The following is a 15,013-nucleotide window of genomic DNA, read 5'->3' on the forward strand; positions in this document are numbered from 1 at the left end:
GGTGTCACACTAAGAATTCTGGACTGGGACTGCAGCGAGTGGAGTTTCAGATCTCAGGGGTGGCCTTCTGCTCTGCATCGATGCCTAAGCAAAGGGGAATTCAGATGTCTCAGGGTGACTACAGAGAGTCCTGAATCACACGTTCACAACTGGCAGAAAGACTAGGAAGGTGTGTCTTCTCACCTGAAAATACCTCCCTTACTAATGTCTGAAATTCCACTACTAACAACACATTCCTTTGTTTTTGGTATTTCTCTCTTTCAGTGTCTCTCAATTGAAGTATAATTATATAGGGTGAAATGCACAGATCTTAACTGTAGGATTTGTAGAATTTGATGAGTTTTGACACCTATATACCCAATAGCCCACTCAAGATAGAATATGTGTCACCAAGAAAGCTCCCTCCTACCCTTTTCCATTCATCTTCCTCTGACAACCATTGTTTTTATTTCTATACCTATAGATCGATTTTGCCTGGTCTCAAAATTCTTCATAAAATCATACAATATGAATTTTATGTGTGTGTCTGGCTTCATTCATTCAACACAGTGTTTTTAGCATTCGGTTTACGTTATTGCATGTAACAATGGTTTGTTCTTTTTTTAATGCTGAGTAATACTCCAGTGTATAAAATGCCACCATTTCTTTATCTGTTTTCCTATTGGTGGACATAGGGGATGTTTCCTTTTGCCGGGGTCCAACCACAGCAGGTCCAGGGGTTCCCAAAGGTCTAGACAGAGTCGGCGAAGAAGGAATGACACGGAGACAGCGTTCAGTTGATCAGCAGCCTAGCCAGGATCTCTAGCCAGGATCTCCAGCCAAGTTCTGGTCTGGATCTCCAGAGAGGTTCTGCTGTTTATTGTCTTGTTACATCCGTATTTATACCAGTTGATTTTAATCCTGTCAATTTCTATTACAAAGGTTAGGGCGTTTCTTATCTCCATTCCAGGGAGTAAAGATTATGTAGCTTAAGCATGATTGTTTGTAGTTAAAGTGATTAACTACCCGCCTGGCACTTAGTTAAGGAGTTTCATCCCCTCCGTAACTTCAGGGAAAAATCCCTACCTGGGGAAACAACCTTTCTCGGAGAGGTGACCTTGGTTAAAACACACAGCGCTAAGGGGAGCAAACATATTAAGAACAGTATGCTATATACGCCAGGTCCCTTGAAACATATGCTGTGCAGATGTTTCTATCCTGCAGCGACTGTGTCAAGCAGCAAGGTTGGACCGGCTCCCGGCATCCTTTATTTATTTATTTTTTTGCTATTTTGAATAAAGCACTATGAACCATCTTTTACAAGAACTTATGTGGATGGGTGTTCTCATTTCCCTTGGGAAAATGCCTTGAACAGTTGCTTTACAAAAGAAGATCCACAAATGCATAAAAAACACTTATAAAGATGTTCATCATTTGTCATAAAAGGGACATGAATTGAAATCGCAATGTGATACGGCTCCATTTTACCAGGGTGTCTGCGTGTTGCAAGCGTTCTCTTTAAACCGGCAAATGAATTTCAAAAGAGTATTCCTTTAAGTTTTTTAATGTTCTCGTTAGGGAAGTTTTGAAACACACCAAAGTAGAAAGAACAGTGTAATAAATTATCATATATCCATCCCACAGATTCAATAATTATCTGTATTTTGCCACAATTATCTATACTTGGCCATTTTTCTGTAACCATCAATTGGGTGCTCTACAATTCAATTCAGTTCTGACCCTAACTACCTGGAGTGAACACAGACCCCCACACATCAAGGGCTCAGTCCCACAAGACTGCCCCCATTCAGATGTCAGCCACAAACAGGGTCCCAAGGCTACTTGAACTTCTGCCTGGTCAACTACAAGTTCAGGGGTTCCCAGCCTAGCCCCCATCAGGTTTGGTAATTCACTGGAATGACAGAGAGAATTGAGGAAACTGCCTTACTTACCATTGCCATTACAATAGATACAGCTCTGAGTAGCCACTTAGAAGAGATGTACAGGATAAATTATGTGGGGGAGGGGTAGAGCTGAGCTTCCGTGCCCTCTGCATGTATGCATCTCCCCAGCACATGGATGTGTTCCCCTACCCCCAAGTGCCCCTGGACCCTATTGCTCAGGGTTTTTATGTGGGGCTTCTATAATATTGTTTAGGGTTTCATTATATAGACACAATTGATTAAATTATTGACCATTAGTGACTGGCCAATAATATTCAGTCCCTTTCCCTCCCCAAAAGTTGGGAGTGGGGCTGAAAGTTCTAACCTACTAGTCACAAGGTTGGCCCCATCCTGAAGTCATCTGGGGTACTACCACGAATCCTCTCATTAGTATAAACTCTGGTGTGGTTAAAGGGACTCATGAATAACAAAAGACAGTTTTATACTCAGGAAATCCCAAGAGTTTTAGGAGCTCTGTGCCAGCAATTCGGGACAAAGACCAAATGTATATATATTTTTATTATATCACATACCCCCGAAATGCCTTATTTGTATGGTTAGCAGATTTTACATTTATTTTGCTGTAGTATTTTGAAGAAAATTCTTTACATCACATTATTTTGCCCTTAAGTAAGGACATTTCAGATATAACCAAAATAACAATTTTCATGTCTAATGAGCAGTAATAACTTAATAATTCTAATACTCTTTCCATACTCAGATTTCCCTAATCATCCCCAAAAATCTTTATAAGAGGCTTACACATTGCATTTGATTGTGATATATATTTAAGTCTCTTCTATTCTAGAAGAGTCCCTCATCCTACTCTCTTTCTTCTTTTCCATGCTGTGTCAGATAGCCAAAAAACCTACATTATGATCATTTCCTGATAGTATAATTTTGCTTGCTTCTTCATTGCTGTCTTTTCTTTGAAAAAGAAGTTAGGTCTAAAAGGCTCTGGTTCATGGTCAACATTTTTAAAGCAAGAATACTCCATAGGTGGTATCATTTATTTTGAAAAGCTTTTCTTTCTTTAATTTTTTTAGTGTCTACTATGTTTTCAGTTGTGTGTGTTGCAAGGTAAATAACATATGTCATAGTCTTTCTATTCAGGATCTTGTAGTCTCACAGTGGAGAAAGGCATGTAAACCAATCAATATAAGAGTATAAGGGCCATGGAGGGTTTGGGTGGGCCTATAAATTCTGAGAGAGGCATCAAGGCTGCCAGGAAGTGATCCACGAGCTGGCCCGAAGGGAAGGGAAAAGAAGGGTTTTCCAGTCAAAGGAGAGAGAGTGCAGAAGGGCAGGCTGAGCCACGGGCCTGTGTGCCTGAAGGAGGAGACACATCAATATCCGGGAACAGGTTGTGCAGAGCCTCCGATGCTTAGTGAAGGAATTTGGACTTTATCCTTTGAAAGATGGTAATCCTGGAAGGATTTAAATCGAGGGAGGTTTTTATCTCTGAGTGTAGTTTTTAGCACCTTCGTGTGAAAAGACTTTCCAAAAAGTGTCCTCCCCCGCCCGAAAGTGATTTCACAAGTCCTGCTCTGATTCCTTAGCATGCAGCCCCAGACAAAAGCGTGACATTTGTCATTTTAGATGCCCCCATGCCATGTGGACTCTGCCCTTTGCCCCATTAAGTGGCCTTCGTAACCATGGAAACATTCAGGTTCTCAATTCAGCAGAATATAAAGAACAGAGAAAGATTGTTCTGTGGCCTATGCAGAAACTAGTCTCTTCCTTCCCTTACACTGCTCAGTGATGCCAGTCAAGCTGGGGTGTCATCAAAACCCCAATATTTGAGCCCGCCTGCCTGTGGGCAATGGCCCCCAAAAATGCATGAGCAGGAGTGTACAGTATGGAAAAGAAAATAGTTTAATATTGAATTGGCCAGTCCAGAGTGAGGGGAGTGAGCACTCCGAAAGACCTGGCTCCCCAGAGGCCTGTAAGTTGCAGGTTCTATAGGACAAAATCAAGAAATACTGTGGGTTAAGGGGTTCCAAGTCATGTTGGGAGCTGATTGGTTGGATGTAGTAAGGAAAGGGTAATAAATCATGTCTTCAGGTCTTGAGGACAACTCTAAGGTCTGTCCCTCTGCCTAGTCTCATAGGGAAGTAGCCAGGGGTTTGCTCCAGCTTAGGGGTCGGGAACTGAAACATAACTTAGGTCAATGTATTACCTTTAGCCAGCCAGAGGTTGAGACCTGTGACCATTAGGTTCACTCTCTTGTCATCTGCTGCCTTGGGGGTTGTTGATTATCCATGGGGAAAAGCTAGGTCTCTGAGGGTTGTAGGAAGAAAGAAAATATGATTTCTACAGTTAGGATTCAAAGCTAAACGTAATCAAAGTCATAAGGACCCTCAGTTTTAATAGCCACAACCGACAATCCTGTAGTCCCAGCTGCCTGTTGTCTAGCCCATGGCTGACTTTCTTGGGACTTATTTTGCTTATTGATGATGATTGGAGGAGTAATCATGGCTCATTTCACATTTTAAAAAAGTGGGCTGGGGCCTAAGGTATATTTCAAATTACAATGTATGAATTAAAGCAAACCCTTCTAGATTAATAGGCAACAACAGAAGTTCGTTGAACATAGGGCAGTGGTAGGTCCTTTCAGACAGCAAATCAACCCAGCAGTCAGCGTGGTGAGCAAAGAAGAAAGCAAGTTCCCACGGTTCTTTTTGGCTATTTTCACTTAGCTGAGGTGCTGCAAACATGGCTTTTCATTTCTACTTTGGGAGCTTTTCTGTTTAGATCATTGTAACCTGTGTGTGTGTGTGTGTGTGTGTGTGTGTGTGTGTTTGTTGCTGTGTTAATATATTTTTTTAATTGATTTCAGAGAGGAAGGGAGAGGAAGACCGAGAGAGAAACATCAATGATGAGAGAGTATCATTGATCAACTGCCTCCTGTTTGCCCCACACTGGAGAACCCTGGGTTGCCCCACAACCCAGGCATGTGCCCTGACGGGGAATCGAACCATGATCTCCTGGTTCATAGGTCAATGCTCAACCACTGAGCCAGGCCAGCAGGGCCATTGGAACCTGTTTTGCTGTATTTGCAAACCAACTCAGTGCTGGCATTATGATCTGTGACTGTCAGGATAACAATTTCAGAACTGGGGAGACAGACTGCAGACTGCTTCCTCCTAAGCAGTGACCCAGTTTTTTGAGACTAGCACACAGAAAGTGCTTTCATATATATATTTCTAAACGGAACCAAATAATTTGTTCCTTGTTCATAAATGGAAGGATCAAGATTTAAATCAGCTTTGTTCTCCTTCCACTGTCCAGGATGATGATCAACATGATGGCTGAAATTTTCTGAATGTAATATATGTTCCAGTCACTGTTTTAGTACTGTATATATTTTTTATTAATTTTTAAAATCATCACTGGAGGATATATTTTATTGATGAGAGAGAGAGAAAGAGAGAGAAAGAGAGAGAGAGAGAGAGAGAGAGAGAGAGAGAGAGAGAGAGAGAGAAAAGCATCAATCAGTTGCCTTCCATACACACCCCCACTGGGATTGAACCAGAAAACTAAGTATGTGCCCTGACCAGGGATCGAACCCGCAACCTATCAGTGTAGGGAATGATGCTTCAACCAAGCCATTCAGCCAGAGCCCCATTTTCTCTTAATTTCATGGTTTAGCCTTCTATCGTTTCCTTTTTATTACTATAAACAGACATATATATCTATCCATACTCCTTTTACTTAAAAATAGTACACTATTCACATTTGCCTTACCTTGCTTTTTTCACATATTTTATCCTAGGTATCACTCTGTAATAGTAGGCTTTACATAGTTATTCTTATTCTTCTATAAAGCTGCGTGTGACTACATTATGTAAATGTATCAGGATTTATTTGACCAATCTCCTATTGATGGACAGTTGAGTCTTTTCCATGTTTTTACTATTATAATTAATTCTGCAATAAATAACCTTGAAATTGTAGTCTTGTCTTTCCTTCCTTCCTGTTTTGTTTTATTTTGCCAGTGTATCTTTGGAATACATTCATAGACGTGGGGTTGTTAAATCAAAGTTTAAATTCACATATAATTTTGTTAGATATTGACGAATTCCCTTCTGTAAGAATTGTACCACTTTGCAATTCCATAAGCCATATATGAAAGTGCTCACTTGTTTTAAAAAAGCCTGGTCTACAGTTTTTGCCAAACTAATAAGACAGTTTGAATTTGCTACTTAATAGATGAGAAATGACATCTCAATCTAAAACAGACTTTTTTTTATTATGAAGTAAAGTAAGCAAATATTCATGTGATTGGGTCATTTAAATTTATAAGTTTATTTTTCTGTGAGCTATTAATTTATTTGCTAATCCATCATATATATATTGCTAAATTTTAAAAATTTTCCATTACAGTTGACATATAGTATTATATTAGTTTCTGGTGCACAATATAGTGATTAGACATTTATATAGCTTATAATGTGACCCCCCAGCCCAATAATTCAAGTACCCATCTGACACCATACATAATTATTACAATATTGTTGACTATATTCCCCATGCTATACTTTACATCCCCATGACTATTTTATAACTGCCAATTTGTTGTTGATTTTTTAAAAATTTGTTTGCTTACATTTTTAAATTAAATTAATTGGGAATGACATTGGTTAATAGGATCATATAGGTTTCAAGTGTTCATTTCTATGATACAAACCTGTATATTGCACTGTGTGCCCTCCATCCCAAGCCAAACCACCTTCCATCTCCATGTATTAGGCCCCCTCCAACTCCCACCATCCTCTTCCCTCTGGTAACCACCACGCTGTCCAATTTGTTGTCCTTAATCCCTTAATTCACCTTTTTCACCCAGCTCCCCAACCTGTCTCCCACCTAGAAGTCATTGTTTGTTCCCTATATCTATGAGTTTGTTTTGTTAATTTATTTTGCTTTTTAGATTCCACACATAAGTGAAATCATATGATATTTGTCTTTGTCTGGCTTATTTCACTTAGCACAATTCCCTCTAGGACCATCCATGTTGTTGCAAATGGCAATATTTCATTATTTTTTATGGCTGGGTAATAATTCTTCTTTATCCATTCATCTATCAATGGACACTGAGGTTGCTTCCCTATCTTGGCTATTATAAGTAATGCTGCAATATATAATCTAATAAAAGAGAAACATGCAAATTGACCACACCTCCGCTACGCCCCCAAGCCACGCCCCAAAAGCGACTATATGCAAATTAACCCAATCAAGATGGCGGCTGGCAGCTAAGGAGCTGGAGCAAGCAGGAGGCTTGGTTGCCCCAGCGATGGAGGAAGCCAAACTTCCTGCCTGCCCTGGCCGGCTGTGGTCTCGGCTCAAGGCAACAAAGTTTCAATTATAGAAGATAAATAAACCCCAGATACCTGCTTCCAGCCAGCCTCCACTGTGAGCTTGAGTGGCTGGGGGCTGTGGCCAACCTGCAAACAGCCATCAGCCCCTCACCCAGGCTGGCCAGACACCCCAGCAGGGACCCCTACCCTGAAGGGGCTGTGGCCAGCTTGCAAACAGCCATCAGCCCCTCACCCAGGCTGGCCAGGCACCCCAGCAGGACCCCCCTCCCTGAAGGGGGTGTAGCCAGTTTGAAAACGGCCCTCAGCCCCTCATCCAGGCTGGCCAGATACCCCAGCGGGACCCCCACCCTGATCTGGGACACCCTTCAGGGCAAACCAGCTGGCCCCCACCCATGCACCAGACCTCTATCCTATACAATAAAAGGTAATATGAAAATTGACCCTAACAGCAGAACCACTGGGAATAACTGGTCACTATGACACACACTGACCACCAGGGGGCAGACGCTCAATGCAGGAGCTGCCCCCTGGTGGTCAGTGCACTCCCACATGGGGGAGCTCTGCTCAGCCACAAGCCAGGCTGATGGCTGCCAGTACAATGGTGGTGGTGGGAGCCTCTCCCTCCTCCTCAGCAGCGCTAAGGATGTCTGATTGAAGCTTAGGCCTGCTCCCTGCTGGCAAGTGGACATCCCCCGAGGCTCCCGGGCTGCCAGAGGGATGCCTGACTGACCTGATCCCCCGGGGGAGTGGGCCTAAGCCAGCAGGTGGTCATCCCCCAAGGGGTCCCAGACTGTGAGAGGGCACAGGCTGGGCTGAGGGACCCCCTGAGTGCACAAATTTTTGTGCACTGGGCCTCTAATATCATATATAAGAACATGGGACTGTATAACCTTTTCAATTTGGTGTTTTGGATTTTTTCATTTAAATTCCCAGAAGAGGAATTGCTGGGTCATAAGGCAGTTCCATTTTTAATTTTGAGAACCTTCCATACTGTTTTCCACAGGGGCTTGCGCCAATCTGCCTTCCCACCATCAGTGCATGAGGGTTCCCTTTTTCTCCACATCCTCACCAACACTTGTTATTTGTTGATTAATTTATGATAGCCATTCTCACAAGTGTGAGGTGATATCTATTATAGTTTAATTTGCATTTCCTTGATAATTAGTGATATTGAGCATTTTTTTTTCCAGATTTCTATTAGCCATCTGTATGCCCTCTTTGGAGAAGTGTCTATTCAGATCATTTGCCCATTTTTTAATCAGATGGTTTGCTGTTGTTGTTATTCTTTAGTCCATTTTCTATATAATTATTGTTATCTAAGATTTTTTTTGAAGCCCTAAATATGTTAGAGATATTCAGTGACACAGTTTGTTGTTTTACAAGGTGCTAATATTTTTCCCAGTTTGACTTATCCCCCCTTTGCTTATAGCATTTTTTTCCAGACAAAAGTTTTTCTTTCCTTTTCATAGTTTATTTTTTCTTATATGTCTTTAGAATTTTGAATAATAGGATTTTTTTCTAGTTCTAAGCTTTAGTGAAATTCACTCATGTTTTTATCTAGTACTTATGTTTTAATTGTTCACATTGAAATCTCTCATCCATTTGGAATTTATCCTGGTGTAAGAAATAAATACATCATATCTTTTTTATATGACCATCCAGTTATCCAAATATTACTTATCAAAAATTTGATCTTTTCTCCACTGATTTGAGAAGTCACCTTGATCATATATTAAATTTGCAATTGTAATTGTTTCTCTTTGTTTGTTTGTTCTTTAGTTTCACTGGGTTGCCTGTCTATTCATGCACCAATACCATTTCTTAGTTACAAAGGTTGGCAGGGTGCTTTACTATCTTATAGGTTAGCTTCCCTCCTAGTTCCTCTCTCCCAGAGTTTTTCTGGATATTCTTGCTCATAAAATATACTTTCAAATGAATTTTGTAATCCACTTGTCAAGCTTCAGAAAACAAACAAACATGTGGTGGTATTTTAATGGGCTTGCATTACATTTATAAGTTAACTTAGGGAAAACTGGCATCTCTATGATATTGAATCATTCTCCCCAGAAACATGGTATGACTTTCTTTTGTTTTTCTAATTCAGGGTCTTGCAGGAATTTTCTTTAACATATTAATATCTATTAATGATATAAGATTATTCTAATTAATATTCTGTTTTACTATATTAATTAATATGAAAATTGCATATGACCTTAACAACAAAGCCAGAGCCTTTTCCACTAAATTCAGGGATAAGTAGAGTGAAGACCATTGCTATGTAACATTTTGTTTTAAGTATTAATCATTGCAGATGTTACATAACAATGGATTTCATGAGCATCTTTGTAAAGAGATAATATACATTACTCATTTTATTACTAATTTTCGTGAGAAAATACCTCTGTCTTTGTTATTAATGTAATATATGTAATTTTTATATATGTCAAGGAAGTGTCCATCAAGTCTTACATTGTCATTTTCTTTTTATATGTCTGTAAAATTCACAAATGGAATTTGGCAAATGCCTTTTCTCCATCTCTGGAAATAATTATATGATTTTTCTCTTTAGGTCTATTAATATGATGAATTATTCAACTGAAACTCCTAATATTGAACCACTTTTGCTTTTCTAAAAATATGCACATATGGTTTTAATGTATATTTGATAATTTTTTGAAGATTTTTGCATAAATATTTATTAGGGTGAATAATCTATAGTTTTATTTTTTGGTGAAGTTTTATCAACTTTTAGTTTCAATGTTATCTTTGCTTTATAAAATGTATTCAGTACTTTTCCTGATTTTTAAAAAAATGTAATCCTTAAAATCACTGGGGTTGAAAAATACATATTTATTGAGAAATACTTTTTACCACTCCAATTAACTAAGGCTGTCTAACCATTAAGGAAGGCAAGTAACATCCCAGTTAACTGTATGAGGCTTTGGCTATCAATGAAGCTGCAAACAGCCATATTCAGACTCTCAGAGCTATTTTTCTCATTTCAGAAGATTGGGTGGCACTTGGTTAAGTGCCCACACTATTAGATTTCATGAAAAGATAACCAAAGGAACATAAGCATGATGAAAATCATGAATCTGAAATCAAAACCTGTATACATAGTCTGGCAATGGAATGAAGTATTTGGAAGTGAGACTATCTTGACAAGTCCTGGGTGTATAGTTATGGCTTTTATAGACTCCCTAATGTTTAACTGACTTTAACATTTGCCTCTATAAGGAAGGAACAAAGAGAGGGAGGGATGGAGGGAGGAAGGAAGGGAGGGAGGGAGGAAAGGTGGGAGGGAGGGAGGAAGGAAGAAAAGTAGGAAGGAAAGAAGGAAGGAAGGAAGGAAGGAAGGAAGGAAGGAAGGAAGGAAGGAAGGAAGGAAGGAAGGAAAAGAAGAAAGAAAGAAAGGGAGAAAGCAGGATTCAGACTACAACATAGCTGTTAAGTGCTGTGTTGTCGTTCCCCCTGCTCAAAATAAAGTTGTTTCTTAACTGTACCTGTCTGCTAGACTCCTGTAGCAGCCAGGGACGCTTGGTCTCATACATAATTGCTAAAATAAATATTGACTGACTGGTGATTCTTGAATGAAGAAAAAAAAAGAAAGAAAGGGAGAAGGAAATGAAGAAATGAACTAACATGGAGTATTTCCTAAGCATGAAGCTCTGTACTGGCCTTTCTTACTCGGTATCATTTAATTCAAACCAAGGACTTATGGGGGTACTTATTACCTATTCTCACTGTTTTCAGGTGAAGAAACCGAGAGTTAGCGTAGCTAAAAATCTTTTAAAAACTAACTTTCACCCTAACCGCTCAGTGGATGAAGCGTCGGCCTGCGGACTCAAGGGTCCCGGGTTCGATTTCAGTCAAGGGCATGTACCTTGGTTGCAGGTACATCCCCCCGCGGGGGGTGGGTGTGTGTGTGTGTGCAGGAGGCAGCTGATCAATGTTTCTCTCTCATTGATGTTTCAAACTCTCTATCCCTCTCCCTTCCTCTCTATAAAAAATCAATAAAATATATTAAAAAACCCTCACTAACTTTCTAATTCATAAGTTTAGAAAGTGACAGAAAGAAATGGAAAGGAAACTGGACATTTGGTTACAGAGCCCACTTCTAGCTCTTACATTTCTGTATTTAACTATAAACTGCAGTTATATAACTATATTCTGTATTTTACTCTTTTTCATTTCTGAGATTATTGAGTTATACATATTAGTAGAAAAACACTTAGAACAAAAATAAGAAAAAAAAATGAAATAAAAATCTGAAATTTCACCATTCAAGAAAATAAGTTCTGAATATATCCTTCTAGAAATTTTCATATAAATATGCATAAAAGTATAAATACACTTTTCTTAGCAAACGTGGGAACGTTATACACATAGCATTTTGTTAACTTTTGTTTTGTTAACTTAACAATACATGGGAAATTTTGAAGTTTTTGAAATTCTGCCTTTAAAAATTTTCATAATATAATTTTCCCTCTGGCTCAGATGTGACTGAGTGCAAAGTTGGGCATCTTTTCTGTGGACCCTGATGGCTGGCCTTGATCCCTCTGCCAGCGCTTCTTAAGAAAGTTGTACATATTTTATAAGCAGGATCAAAAGGGTTGAGGAAGAATGGCTAAAGCAGTCCCTGGCAAATGCAGTTAGTCAATAAATGTTTGCTAACTGAATTAAAGAATGCATAATATGTTACATTTAAAAATATAAGTGCAATCATTACATCCTTTCAGCAAGTTATGAGGGATGCAAGTTTCTGGGGTAAGGCCACTGCTGAGAAACACTTGTAATTATATGATTCAGAACAAGTGGCTCCACTCCGAAGAGTGAAATGGTACAAGAGTTCAATAGTCCTTGTAGGATGAAGTCAACTTCAGTGCCCTGTTTGTGCTTCTCTACATCTTCACATCTTGCCAGCTGACCAGCTAATGGCAGAAAAGCAGGCAAAGGCCATAAACTGGCACACTCAGAATAGAAAAATATAGAGATGAGCAATTAGCATGCACTCCTATTCAAATATGTCAATTATTTGAAATACCTAAATGTGAGGTTATTGTACATGTTCGGTATGAATTTTGGTGGATACTGATAAGTCACCTTCCAAAGGGCAGTACTCATCATACTCTTCGCCATGAAAACAATGGCCATTTCTCCACATCCACGACAGCTCTGGATCTTTTTGGTTTCATTATTTCATAGTGGGAAAGAAGTTCTATGTTAATTTTCATTTTCTTAATTATCGGTGAGGTGAATGTCTTTCCATGTTCTCTCTGGCCATCTGTGCAGAGTGAATTGTTTGTGGAGAACTGGTGTCCATTTTCTATAGCGTTGTGTGCTTTTTTCTTGTTGGTTTCTAAAATTAAATGAAAATGAATGTTATTAATCCTTGATTATTTATTTTGAAAATATTTTCACCAAATGCTTCACTTACCTTTTAATTTGGTTTACTTTGTCTTGCAAGCATTTTAGCCTTTTTATTGCCAGATTGATCCATCTTTTCTTTAATTTCTTCTGGGTCTTAAGCTTAGCTTTGTAATTTCTTTTCCATTGAGATTTTTTCCCCCCATTGCAATAATATAAGAGTTATTAACCCTTAAATATCATCTCATATTTCTTTACAGTAGCTCTTTACTCTCCCTGAAGTTTATTTTTGCATATGGAATAAATTCAGAATTTCTAGCAAATTGTCCTCTCAGTGCTGTCATGTGCAGTGAGAAGAACAACATGATTGACTAATTCTATCTGCCATAGATGTTGGATGGGAGAGTGGGAGAATCCATTAATTAATTAGTGCATCCCAAGCCCCTTGGTACTTGAGCAGGCACTAGTGTAAACACTGGGAATATAGAGCTAAGAACAAACTAGCACTGTTCTTGCATGGAACTTTCATTTATATTGTAAAAGATGTAAACACAAAGGTAAACAAAAAAAAAAATGTCAGGTGGTGATGAGTACCATGAATAAATAACAAACTCTAACAATGTGATGAAAAAAGAGGGTTTCTGTATGCTGAGTGGTTAAGGAAGGCTTCTCTGAAGAGGGGGTGTTTGAACTGAAAACTGAATGATGAGCAGAAACTAGTCTTCAAGAGTCTGGAGGGAGAGAACTCTACGGAGTCAAAAGCAAGTACAAAGAACCTAAGGGTTGCACTAATGTGACATATTTGAAGTCAGAATGAAGGTGGAAGAGGTCAGCGAGATAAGCAGGATCCCAATAATCTTGGCCTCATCAAGCCTGGTAAATAGTTGGGTTTTATTCCTAGTGATGGGGAGATATTGGAAGATTTTAAACCAGGGCGTCATGTGGTATGATTTATAATTTACATTGGTATACCTACCATCCCTGAAGCTGCCACTAGAGGGAGGCAGGCGGCGATGGGGCAATCACACCACCAGCTCCCCAGTTCCCATCCTTCTCCACCAAATTACCTTCAGTTAGAACCTGCATAGAGAGAAAGAAATGTCCAGAAAAGGAACAGACTGTGACTGATTAAGGAATGAGGCCAGAGACTTTGTCTAATTAAAAGGAGGTTAGCCTGAAATGGATATTTAATAGATACATTTCTGAGATTATTTCCAGAAGCAATTGATGAAAAACATGTCCTCAGGACTGATCACCTGGCTGGCTCTTGCTTGGCCATACAAACCTCACAGGGTGGTGGGGACTCTGGTGGCCTTTCAAAGAGGTCTGGCTCATAGCCCAGCAAGTTTGGGATTTGGGTGTTTTATCAGTGCTCCCAAGGCAATGGAATGAGAGGCTGATCTGCTTCAGCCACATCCAGAGACTGGCATCTATAAGCCGGGAGAGCCATGTACCAGATTACACCAAGAACCCCATCTGGAGTCCATTTGACCTTTGAACTTGCAAGCTCTATTCTTTTGCTCATTCAGGATGGTGATTTCAGGCATTTGCCATGGCCCAGCGTTTGACATACCATCAGAGGCTGCCCTACAATACAGGCACTAACAAAACTAGGCTGCCCCAAGCCCCTGGCAATAGAATTGTTTACCTTTATACCAAGAAAGTTGGGAAAGCACCAAAATCTGCATGTGGTGTGTGCCCAGGTCAACTTCGAGGAGTTTGTGTGGTGAGCCTTAAAGTTCTAATGAGATTGTCTAAAATGAAAAAACATGTCAGCAGGGTCTACAGTGGATCCACGTGTGTGAAATGTGTCTGTCAGTGACAGGTTTAAACGTGCTTTTCTTCTTGAGGAACAGATAATCATTGTGAACATGTTGAAAGCACAAGCACAGAGTCAGAAAGCTAAGGAAATTTTTAAAAAATGAAGCTTTTTTGAGTAATAAAATCAAAAGGCTTAAAATATAAAGAACCCCATCTGTTAGGCAGGTATACCTGGTTTGTCCTTCCCCTAATAAAACAAACATGGAAGTCGCATCTTTGCCAGCCACATGCTTGGTGGGCAGAGCATCGCTAAAAGGGAGGTGAGTGAAGAACATGGAAAATGCTCAGGCCCTGATTTTCATAGTTGAGATAGCTGCCAGGTCAACATGAATTTTGGAGGGAGGGGCTGCCAGGTCAACATGAATTTTTGGGGGAGGGGCTTTTCTGCTGGAAGTTCTTGCATGGCACAACCAGTGACTCTTTGGGCTGCAGGTGGCACTGAGCATGCTGCTTAAGGGAGCGCTTGTTGCAATGACACAAGTGAGTTCAAGTGGTGGCTCAGTCACCCACCGATTCTGATCTTGGGCGAGCAATAGTTTATCTGAGTCTCACATCTCTTTATCTAAAACTGGGTGATTACAGCGT

The 15,013-nt window shown here is 39.7% G+C and overlaps 1 pseudogene across 1 annotated transcript; it reads left to right on the forward strand.

Annotated features, from left to right (window-relative positions):
- Positions 1-14,156: 14,156 nt before the first annotated feature.
- Positions 14,157-14,532, forward strand: LOC308512638 (large ribosomal subunit protein eL34-like; annotated as a pseudogene). The gene has a single exon. The product of its transcript is annotated as a large ribosomal subunit protein eL34-like (transcript).
- Positions 14,533-15,013: the final 481 nt, after the last annotated feature.

Source organism: Myotis nattereri, assembly GCF_964212035.1.
Source record: "Myotis nattereri genome assembly, chromosome: 1".
NCBI lineage: Eukaryota > Metazoa > Chordata > Mammalia > Chiroptera > Vespertilionidae > Myotis > Myotis nattereri.